The 12,165-nt window shown below is 43.7% G+C and overlaps 1 protein-coding gene across 1 annotated transcript in view; it reads left to right on the top strand.

The window, feature by feature from the left end:
* The window catches only part of Asic2 (acid sensing ion channel subunit 2), a 1,069,930-nt gene that overhangs the window by 285,659 nt on the left and 772,106 nt on the right, over positions 1 to 12,165 (top strand).

The following is a 12,165-nucleotide window of genomic DNA, read 5'->3' as shown; positions in this document are numbered from 1 at the left end:
TCCTTATACTGACAAGGTTCAAAGCTACTTTATGAGTATGCCCCTTCATAACAACTTCTGGGCTCTTTACAACATGTGAAGCTAGCTTTGTTGTATTCAACATAATTTAGTACCTAATTAGATACTGTCTTATGTTCTACTAATTGCTTCAAGGGTGTTTGTTCAGCATTAAGTTCACAGACATCTTTGAGGGCACTTTGGATTTCAGTGGTTTTTCTCCTTTTGCATCCTGGATACCTCCCATTCCAGCGTTAGGCCATCAAAATCAATCAAACCATGGATCTAGTCCAGTCTACTCTCTGCGGCATTTTGAAGCATTGAAATAATGAAGTTTAGTGGAAAGAATGAATGTCAGGACAGTGCCTCACTCTGCATTCTTTCTTTCCTCCTAGCTAACTCTGTATCCTGGGGTGGGGAGGAGATGTGTTCTTATCTGTGCCTTTTTCCTAGTGGTAAAATGAAGAAAATGGCTTAGGTGAACCCTTATGTTACCAGCGTTCTTCCAGCCCCATGAGTCCATCTTCACTAAGGGAAATCGGATCTCATAAAGAAACTCAAAGGTGGCTTTTGGCTCCTATACATAGTTGGGGGCTGGAAGTTGGAGTCAGTAGAATCCTGACTGTAGAAACTGACTGAATATCCAAAGAAAGAGGACCCCTTCTGCCTCTTTTTACCACATACCATGGAAGTGGCCAATACTAAGCCCAGGAGGGATTTGAAAAGGAGGCTATAATTTTGCATTCTTTTGAACCACTGTGTCTCCAGGATGGCCAAGGCAAATGTTCTTTCTCTACAAGGGAAAAAGCGAATGGTAACCTTGCTAACTGCATTGTGTCCATCTAATCAGCTGAACTGATCATTTAAAGCTAAAAGCTTAGGTCCCCCAAAGGGAATTACCAGATTGGCTGGACACCTCTTTGAGACCCATTATAATTCAACATTACTTAATGTACCATTAAGGTATCCGTGTACTTAATGGCATTTTGTTGAGAGTTGAGGTTTGTCTTGAGTTGTTTAAATTGCTTCAATCATGAGTGAGTTCCTGAATTAAAAATTAAATGGATTTTCAAGTATTTAATTAGACATATCTATTACCAAAGTGGATGGAACAACAGAAATTTACCTTAGAAGTCTTTTATTTAAAGGACTAGAGCACATCTCCAATGGATGAGTATCCACTAGTGCATTTAGATAAGCTGCTTTCTGTGGCTCTCTTTTTGGCTCAGCAGACTCAGAAGATGTGTTAGCCTTTATTTTTTTGCTCTCTTTCAACATTTATGAAACTCTCATAAATGAAAAAAGCCATTATTATGGGATTGTAAAACTGATGGAGATGGAGGGTATGTAGGGAGAGGGTGACAGTGAACAGTCAGGCAGAGAAAATGGAGGGTCCAGAGAGGCGCACCAAGTGTCCCCTACTCTAATTAGCTGTGCGAATGTATGAATATGGTACAGAGTGTGTCTTACAGCTCTGTGGGAACATGGAGGCCTTTCTCATCCAGGGGTAAAGATGCCTCGGTCAACCTTTCCTTTAGTCAGAAGTCAGAAGTTTCCTTCTCTGCTGATCTGAGGGACCCCTGGCATCTCTCTCCTTCATCTAGCACACAAAGGGTACACTCCCTTTCAGAAGCCACTTCCAACAGCCAAATTCAGCCTATTGCTTTGGGCTCCTCTCATACTGATTTCTCTATTTGCTGCCTAAGACACAAAAGCACAACTCTTCCAAATGTATATTATTTACTGTTACACTTTATAAGGAAGGAGGCAATGGATGCAGGGAGATCAAGAAAGTGGAAAATTTAGCTGAGTTCCAGAATCTCATAATGACAGTAGCATGTGTTGTCTAAGGACAACTAGATATCGTGTTGTTAAATAGGCAGAGAGACGGACACACAAGTGTCACCAGTATTATGATCATCATCTTCGTCAATGTTCTCCCCAATGCTCTCAGGTAAATGTTATTAGTATTCTCAACTACCAATGCTGGATTAAAGACATTGAATGGTTTGCTCAAATTCAAATGGCAACTAAGTATGGAAACTGAAATTTGAATCTGACTCTATGATGCTTCCTTGTAATTGCTACTGAGTCTACACACACACATACACACACACACACACACACACACACACAGAGAGAGAGAGAGAGAGAGAGAGAGAGAGAGAGAGAGAGAGAGAAATATTGAAATTAAGGGCCTATAGTTGCTAATTTTAATAATATCAAAGCTGCAATAAAAACAGAACTAAATGAAGTCCTGCTGCTGGACAGTTGAGTATATCTATCTACCTATCTATCATCTATCTGTCTACCTACATTTCCACTCAAGCAAGCATCAGAATCATGCTCAAATCTTTTCTTTCAGATGAATGGCATTTTAATTATTTCAAGACTTAAAAATCAAAAACTACATTGATAATCTGGGTTCTACTTTCAACCACAATGCTTGCAACAGGACCATCCCTGAAACTGCAGGAAAGCAACATCTTCCCTGCCATGATCCAAGTCAGAGGTAGAGCGTTTCCCAAAGTTTATGTAAACCAAGGAAGAATTGGCATCCACCCATTCCCCACACCCCAAGCTATTGGGTTAGCTTAATGGTCTCCAGAAGGAACACCACCTCTTTGTGTCTGTTTATTCTCACTGCAAGTTGAAAGAGATGGGAATGGAGAGCAAGAGTGACTGTAACTGTTGACCAGTTCAGGACCTGGTCTTATTCCCATCATTTCTCTCTCAGACCCACCACATGACACTGAAGCTGGGAGATGGTTACCTTCATGTTCATGAGTATTAGAAATGTTTTAAAAAGTTGAAAAGTCTGGAAGGATTTTCCTCAGTTACCTTACTGCAATAACATGAAAGGTGAAGAGTATGAATTAGTGATTTCTAATTTCCAAAGAGCTCCAAAGACAGTTGACAGATGTTGCGGGTATTAAAATCATAGCTCAGAGAGCTGAATAGCCATTTATGGATCATTAGCTATATGCTTGGTTCTGTGTTCTCACAAACAAATGCAGGTGGTAGATATGATCATATCTAATATAAATGATAAAACTGAGACTCAGAGAGTCCCAAGCAACCAGGTCTGATTAATAGCTAGTAAATGGTCTGTCCAGAATTCTCGCCCTGTTTTATTTAATTCTCCATTCTATGTGTCTTCCATACTTCTCCGCCCTCCTGGACAGATGAAAAACTAGTACCCAAGTATCTACAACCAACTCTTTGCCTCCAGGTATTGGGCTGCCTGCTGAGAAAACTGATGATTTAGAGTTGACTGACTGAGCAGCCTCTCGGGGACTTTCTCCCACAGAGGATGAACGCACACGAAGCCAGCCCGAGATGTTGTGTATCAGTCATCATGAGTAAGCACGGCTGGTAATCCTGAGGAGGAAATGAGTTTGCTGATGGATATGTTTCTAACCTGACTTGGGGACGGATAGGGGATGTATTAATCTCTTCCCGCATTTGGTTAAATATCACAGAGCCTTGTGCAAATTCAGCTTGGGAAATGGGCCTGGCTCATCTGTTCTTTGTTTGACTTGCCAAGACACCTGTTGTCTCCTTCTTGCACAGGCTTCTCTGTGGAATGAGCACTCAGGGCTTCCTACATCCGCCAGCCTAGAAAGCCCAAGTTGTCAGAAATGGACTCATCCTTGCTTCTAGGAAAGACTGAGAGAAGCAGTGAGGAAGCCCTAAAATTATCCCTCCGCATCTGGAAGCACATGAATGAGAAGGTTCTGTTTATAGCTTGATACGTGTTTTGAACAAGTAAGAATGAAAACTCTTGGGCTGGAGAGATGGCTCAGAGGTTAAGAGCACTGAGTGCTCTTCCACAGGTCCTGAGTTCAATTCCCAGCAACCACATGGTGGCTCACAACCACCTATAATCAGGTCTGGTCCCCTCTTCTGGCCTGTAGTTGCATACATGCAGGCAGAAAGCTGTATGGTGTATACATAATAAATAAATAAATTTTTAAAAAAATATTTAAAAAATAAAAAAAAGAATGAAAACTCTTGTCTCTCTGCAGACAGTCAACTAGCCAAGATAGATATCTGGGATGTGGAACAGAAAAAGAGTAGTTAACAGTCAGTAAAGGGCAAACAAAGTGCTGTGTGCAAGAGGATTCGGAAATGGTTACAGAATTGAGGTTAAGGTGACATTTGATTAGGATCTAAAAGCAATATTCTATTCTCCCAGTTTCTCCCTTTTAAATCCTAAAGGGGGAAACACACAAACACAAGGGAACTGCCTCAGCCAAACACTTTGCCTTCTTCATCCAAAGGGTTTGCTCTAAATCTCACTGTGGGTCTGTAGGCAGAACTACTCGGGGCAGAACTGCCTCTCTTAGAGGCAGCCTGGGATCTAGCTTTTAAGCTTCTTGTGTGAAAGACATCACAGTTAGCCAACAGAATTATGATGCAAGGCAGACACGTATTTTATATTTTCTAATAGTCACATTAAATGAAGTAAGAAAAAGTGAAATTGCTTTTAGTACCATATTTTATTTAGCCCAACATATCCAAAATATGTCAACATGTAATCAATTTCAGCTAATGACGAATGCAATCAACTCAAAAGAAATTATTAATGGGAATCATTTGCATTCATTTCTGTGCTCACTCTTCAAAATCGGGTTTGCTACACGCCGCTCAACTTGGTTTCCAGTGGAAATACCTGATGTGCGTGGAGACTTCATAAAAGTGACAGCTGAAGCAGCAGCTTTACAAACATCCTAGAAAGCATCCAGAAAGGGCTGGAGAAATGGCTCAGTGGTTAAGAGCATGCACTGCCCTTGCAGGGAACCTGAGTTTGATTTCCAGCACCCACGCTGGGCTGTGTACAAGTGCCTGTAACTCCAGAGCTAAGGAATCTGACTCCTTCTTCTGGCCTCTGGGGGCTCCTGCACATCCATGACATGCATTGACACACACACACACACAGGCATACACAGGCACACACAAATGAAAATCATTTAACAAGTGGATCTAGGACCAACTTTTGAATTGAATATACATTTAGCAATTTCATCAGCCACATTTCAAGCCCTCAATGACCACACACGCCCAGTGGCTCTTACACCGGGCAGCTCAGGTCTCTCTCCTCTCCTCTTACCTGACAAAGCTCAGGTACGACACAGATTTGGAGTTCCTTGAGAGTATGTGGCAATGAGAACTGAGAGGCAGCAGTTCTCAGCTGTAACCATTAGCTTTCCCAAACTCTGATCCTAGAGTCTCCAACAATTTCTCTCCAGACCATCTGCACGTCTTCAGCACCAACGATAGCACCATGTCTGTTGTGCTTCTATACTGCATTGCCGTAGTTGATGTTTTCTGTTACTTTCTTACAGAACCCAGGACCACCAGCCCAGGAGTAGGCCTTCCAATATCCCTCACCATCAAGAAAAGGCATCACAGTCTTATTCAAAGGCCAGTCTGGCAGAGGCATTTTCTAAATTGAGGTTCCCTCTTTCAAAATGACTCTGGCCTGTGCCAAGCTGACGTATAATTAGTTGGCAGGTGTGGTCCTGGCCACAGCGGAAGTAGATTGTCTGCTCGGCACCCCAGGACTTGGTCACATCCAGAACAATAGCCTCAGTAAAGAGCATTAATGCAATTATGCCTCAGCATAAATGGGTCACCTGCCCATGATCACAGTTTCCTCACTCTTCCCAAAACCCTCAGAGGCTGGCTTCATGCTCTACCCAGCATCCTTCTAGGCTCTAATGGGTCTGACCTGTGTCCGTTAGGCAGCTTGACCAGGAGCAGTTGAGTGAAGATGAGAGGGTGACCTTTAAGCTAAAGGTCAACTTGGAGTGCTTTTAATATACCTGACTGATGGCTAAATTGAATGGGCGTCAACACAGATAGGAGTGGGGATCAGCACCTAGCCCCTTGCTGCCTTCCTCTTTGAAACTGAGAGACAGAGTTTCCAGCTGGAGAAAAACTGAGAGGGGGTTAGCAGTCAGCCCCCAGCTTCAGACAGCATTACCTCCTGCTATATAAATGTGTAACCTAATAGATTGCCTCCTGCCAGCATGATGCTCTACCTAAGGAAAGCTGAATCTATCTGGTAGATTCCCAATGATGAGGCAGTCTGAAAGGCACGGAAGGCACGCCCAGTTCTGGGCGCTGTGATTCATGCCAAACAAGAGCAAATACATTGCAGAGGTCTTTCTAGGAAAGCAAGCAAACAAGCAAACAAACAAAACTGGGATGGCAGGTGAAGTGAGGGGCAGGAGGTGGAAGTGAGGGGCAAGGAGTCTACTTGGTAGTGGTTGTGACAGCGCCAACTAGAGGTGACTCGGCTTCCTCGCCTTAGCTCTTCTGACTCTAGGATCACACCTTTGTGGGACATCCTGTGTGCAGGGGCAGCATACTTAGCAGCGTTTCAAACTTGACCCATAACGTCTCTCTAACCTCACCCCGTTTGCAACTGTGTACCCTCTGGAAATTGCCAAAGGACTCCTACAGGAGTCCCTCATCTGGCTGCGTGTATTTTAAAACCACAGTGAGCTTCAAATCCCAGCCTGCAATTCACAGTACAAATAACCTAAGATGGCTTCTAGACCAAGTATTTGGTTCTGCAAAAGGAAGCCATAATATCTGCTTTATAGAGTTGTTATTGGATGCCAATGAGATGATAAAGCAAACAGTTTATTAATAATATAAGCTAATTGGTTTAGGTGAAGAGTCTAGGTTGCATTTTTAATCATTAAAATTGTCCATTTTATAGTGGAATATTACTATTCACACTTGGAAGATTATATTCTCCGAAAGTGGCTGCAATAATTCCAATCCTACCGGATCTTCTCAAATTCTTATTTTCTCAGTCCTTAAATCCAAAGGACGTTTATGACTTCCTTAAAGACAATGGAGTGAAGGGGTCTACATGCCCTCGGAGGCTGAGTGAGACAGATGCAGCCTCCTCATGCAGTCAGCGATTTAAGGCAATATATATAGATGCAGTGCTCCAACCCTGGGTCCAGCCTAGGTACCAGACATGAGGATGAAGAAAGCTTCTGATGGTGCCACAGCCTTCCAGGTGCCCTACTGGTCAGAGTACAGATTGGACAGTCCTGCTGAGTCCTGCCAAACTTTTGGATTCTTAAGCAAACTAAATATTTTGATAAAAATATAAGCAACAAATAGTGTCATGTTAAAAGTTTTACATTTATTTATTTATTTATTTATTTATTTATTTATTTATTATACACATGTATGTATGTTAATATGTGAAGTTGTGCCTCCTGTAACACATGTGTTGCTCTCGTGGGTGGGTTCTCTCTTTCTGCTAAGCAAGTTCAATGGGTCAAATTGAGGTCATCGGTCTCAATAGTAAGTGCTTTTATCTATCTAGTGAGCTCACCAGCCCTCATGCTGTGTTAAGTCACTAGGTTTCAGATGAGCTTACCAGACAAAAATAAATAGTTATGCCAACCATTTGACAGTCTAGAAACTGACTAAGACCCATGGAGTTTCTAGAGACAGTGAGGATCTAGGCTAAAATTTGAACCAAGGACTTACGGTCTCCAAAAGTGCCCTTGTGTTCCTTGGATGATTCTAGCCCCCAAGAAGGAAGCCATTGCTGAAGAGGCAGGCACACCCACCTAAGCTGTGAGCAGCTTCCTTACCCTGAAATCAGCAACACTGAAGGAGGGGAGGAGCAAGGCTTGAACAAGGAGAGAGAAAGACTCAGCCGCAGAGATTCTGAGGCTGTAGAGATTCCCACCTATCCCACACGAAACGGAAATGTCTTATTAAAGCAAAGAGGCAGATCACACCAGGTGAACATGAAAAGCACACACAGAAACTTTGGGGATGGGTGCACCTGGGAGACGGGCACCCTGAACAGCTGCTGCCCGCAATGCCAGACAATTTCTGAGAAGCTCTGTGCCCAGAGTCCAGTGACAACACTTCCTCTGGGAGGTGATGCAGGCATCGTTGTTCTCAAGCTTCTGGTGTAGTTTGCACTGTAGCCTAGTTGGGGCATCCTCCACTGGGGAGGGGAGGGTGGGAAGGAGGCTGCCCTTGGGCCAGCATCAGCTCAGCAGCTAATGCTGAGGACACAGACTTGCAGAGCCTGCAGAAAGATGGAGTTTGATCAGAAGTTGATGTTTCTGATTTGCTTCATATCTCTGTGAGGTGAATTAAAAATCAAGCCTAGTCTAGCTTCAAGTGAAAATGAAGAGTCAGCAAATTCAGAGACTGCTTAAAGGTCCCATTAATACACTCATTGCCCGGAATGACATTCAATGCCCTGGCATGAGTGTAGGCCATTGGGAGTTTTGCCTCTGGTACAAAAGGGTGGTACGAAGGGAGAAACTTCCCCTCTCTAGCTACTGGGTAGAGAACATGGATGGTCCTTCCCTCTAATAATAAAAAGAAGTGGTAGGAGAAATTTTTCCATCAATGAAAATGATTGGAATATTGACAGGGTTAAATTGAGACACAACATACCACTATGGGTTGGACACGAAAAGTGGGGATTTCACTCATTTGCCCCTCAGTGATTTCTGGCTTTTGTTACCCATCTCCTTTCCCCCTCTACTTTTTAAAAAAACGCTTCCATGTTTTGGAGCATTCGGAAGTAGAAGCAGGTGCCTTGGAAGGCAGCCTATTGAAGTGCATCAGAGAAGCCTCTCCATCTGCCCATGCATCTTCAGCCTTGTCCTTTGGGGAACTCCAACTCAGGAGGTAACTCCTCCCTCACCTGCTCTGAAAGTCATCCCTCACCGTCTCCATCTGTGTGGGCGCCCTCTCCACCCTCTTCCCACAGCCATATGTAGTAACACTCTTCCCAATGTGATAACGCTTCTCTTTGAAATGCGTTCTTCTCTGTGCAACAGCATCCTTTGGATTTTTGGTGGCTTTATCCATGTCTGTTTTCCACAATAGATGGTGACCCTAGCCCTAGATCTGGCATTCTATAAGCACTGAACATGAATTGTGCAGAATGAATAATTTAGTAGACCACGCACATAGTTCCTTGGCGAGTCTTAGTTTCCACATCTGTCATGTGAGGATGAAGAAGTGTGGTAAGGGCAGTGCCATTCTCCATGATCTCTCTCTAGAACTGGAGAGAAAGAACAGAGGGGAAGGTCAACCAAGACAATTAATAAGCTAAAATGATGATGACCTGTAACTGAGCCACTGTATGTTGGGACATAGACAAACATGATATTTATATGGTCAGGTGATTATATAGAGGTCAAAAGGTCACCAGTTGGAAGTAGCCAAGGTTATGAAAGGGTGTCAGTTTGGTAAACAGAACTCCTATCTCCAAAGAGAGGCAATCAAAGACCTTTTCAGGAGGCAGAACTAAATCAGAGCCAGGAGACATGTCCAGGCATAGATAGAACACTTCTGAATCAAGGAGCCATGGCCTAGGACATTTTGAACACATGTGATGGGTAGAGACTCAGGATGAAGAGCTATCTGATGTCAACCTGTGGAGTTATGCCCCAGACTAGACCAATATGAACTTCTATACTGTCTGTGAGTAAATGCCATGGGGCACCTTTGCTTTGATTGGTTTTCTGGGAAAATCCTGGAGTGTTCAAGAGGGGAGCCTATGTAGGCTCTTGAGGTCCCTGGGGAGAGCTGGAAATAGATACTTAAGATGCAAAGACTCTCTGGGATGATGTACATATTTAATACACACTCCTAGCTCTGTAAAAATCTTCCCTAGGAAACAGAATCACCTATACAAGTGTCACACCTCCAAAACCATGCATGGTCCCATAGTGACTATGACATATACCATTGAGGTAAAGCTCAGAGATTCAACAATGCACATGTGCTTAAATTCTTTTTTTGATTGACACGTATGAAACATTTGTGCTGTGTCAGTCCATGAACAAACAAGAAACATTCCCTCAAGGAGCTCACAGCACTAAGTTCACATCAGCAAACCAAAGCCATTAGCACATAAATGTGTCTGATATGTTTATATGTATCTTGTGAGTTCCTTTAAAATTCTCATAGAAGCCTATGGGTGATTAATATTCCCATGCTGTACCCTCGTCTCTCTATGTGCAATCCTAAAGGCTCCCCACCCACCCACTTTAGCTTAGTCAGCAGGTTGTAGAATTTTCCAGAATGACACCACCTTCCATTTGCATAACCAATGAAGAAGTGCAGCTCTATCCTTATTCCCACAGGAGAAGCCATCTAGGTCTTTTATAGGGACATTATTTTGTGGCAACCTTGTTAGCTGGCATTTATGGGGATTCAATCAATAAATTAGATGCTGCTTGGAGTGATGGATTGTTGGTTCACATTTGCTTAAGAGCCCTGAGGACTGGAAGGCAAAGTTAGAAGTTTCTTTTCACACACACACACACACACACACACACACACACACACACCACCACCACCACCACCACCACCACCACCACCAACAACAACAACAACAACAACAACAACAACACCATTACCTATAAAATGCCACTTTAACTGCATTGGGAAGTTGTTCCTTTTGGCCTCTTACAGAGGCCTTTAGGAGTGGGAGGCTCATCCCCACAGCTGAACCCTCCCAGCACCTTCAGAGATGCACTTTCTTGGGAGGAAATTATGGTGATGAAGCCCCCATCCCTCTGCTCTCCAACCCTTGGGTCAGAAAGGATTCTGCATTCAAAATTTGGGATTTCTCATTTCTCCACTTAATTCCCAATGTTTTCTGACCACATTACCCTTTGAATATGTCCTGTGGGTAGACCTATATCTGCTTGAAAGTGACGCTAGAGTCAGTAGGAGGCAAACCAAGAATGGGTCACCATGAAGACCTTCATCCACCTCTCTCTACTGCCCTACCAGCCATCCAGGTTTAGAAAACTAGGAGGTTCTCAGCAAAGTGTGGTGGTGGACTATCCACTGCTCTGATAATGCCGCCTCATAAAAGCAGGAGTGATGTGGCCAAAGGCAGGTGTCGGGATTTCTTTCTCACTCCTCACTTCAGCACTAGCAAAGAGGATCTCACCCTACTTTGTTTGTTTTTCTGTTTGTTTGTTTGTTTGTTTATTGGCAATGGATACCAGCACATATAGTGTTAAGCCTCCATTTGTACCTGAGTTAGCTTCAGCTTTTGAGAAGGTAACTTTCTTCTAGCCCAGTGACAGCACTTATATCTCCAGCCTGAACTCTCTGCTGTCTGTTTTAGTCCTCTGTGTCCCTCTTCCTCCTCTCTTCTACCAATCTGATTTCCTCATGCATTTCAAGGACCATCCAATAGTTGGTATCTTATAAAGGTTTTCCATGGTAGGAACATTATGTAAAGAACACCCTGCACCAAGTTGGTGGATCCTCAGGGTTTGCCCACTAACCCACTAAGTATGTCATTGCTTCAGGTATCAGTTAGAAAGAATATTAGCAGTCCATCCCCCTTCCCTTCTGAGTCCTGGAGGCCAGAGCCCCTCTCTTCTCAGTGAATGGTTAAGACCAGTGCTGGGAAGTCCCAAAAGTCCTGGCAAGAAGATGGCGCCAACCAGACATTGTTTGAAGAAAGGGCACAGTGGCTTTGGGAAGACCCAGGTAAGGATCCTAAGAGGAACTGTGACCTAAACCTTATCCAATAGACCTTGCCTAATCAGACCATGAATGCACAGCTCTCTCCAAACCTTTCTCAGCCACTCCTAGTACCTTCCTGAAAACACATGAATTATTACTAAAGTTCTCCTAAATCTCCATGGGACCCTAAAGTCTTGCTGGAATGGCTTAGGTCCTATTATCTGCACAGAATCCATTAGGTTTAGCTTCCTGCTGACATCATGTGCTGGAGAAATGTGGACTGATTTGTGCTCTCTTTACCAGGCAACTCTCTCCAGCCTGGAAGTGAGCACACACTCCCCCTAACACTCCCTCGGGCCTCCCCAGAATGTTCACCAGCACCTGATTATTCTGTTCTCTCTGAGTCTTCCTCCCACAGCTCCTAGACAGGCAGTAGAAAAGATGGCCTCGAAAGAGCCTCTTGGCCCACTTAGACTTGGACATGTGCCAATCTTGACAGTCCAAGAGCCCTTTCCTGTAGAGCTGCTGTCTTGCTGATTTCTAGAGTCTGATGCAGTTTAAAAGGTTCTATTTGCTCCTGTGTGGCACTGCTGTCATGACTGACATAACCTCAAGAGCAGCTGAACAAGATGCCCTCATCCCAGTGATCACCTGGAGGGGACA

The sequence above is a fragment of the Rattus norvegicus genome, chromosome 10 (assembly GCF_036323735.1).
Source record: "Rattus norvegicus strain BN/NHsdMcwi chromosome 10, GRCr8, whole genome shotgun sequence".
Taxonomy (NCBI): Eukaryota; Metazoa; Chordata; class Mammalia; order Rodentia; family Muridae; genus Rattus; species Rattus norvegicus.
The sequence above is the reverse complement of the archived record's forward strand: the minus strand, read 5'-3'. Positions and strand labels throughout refer to the sequence as shown.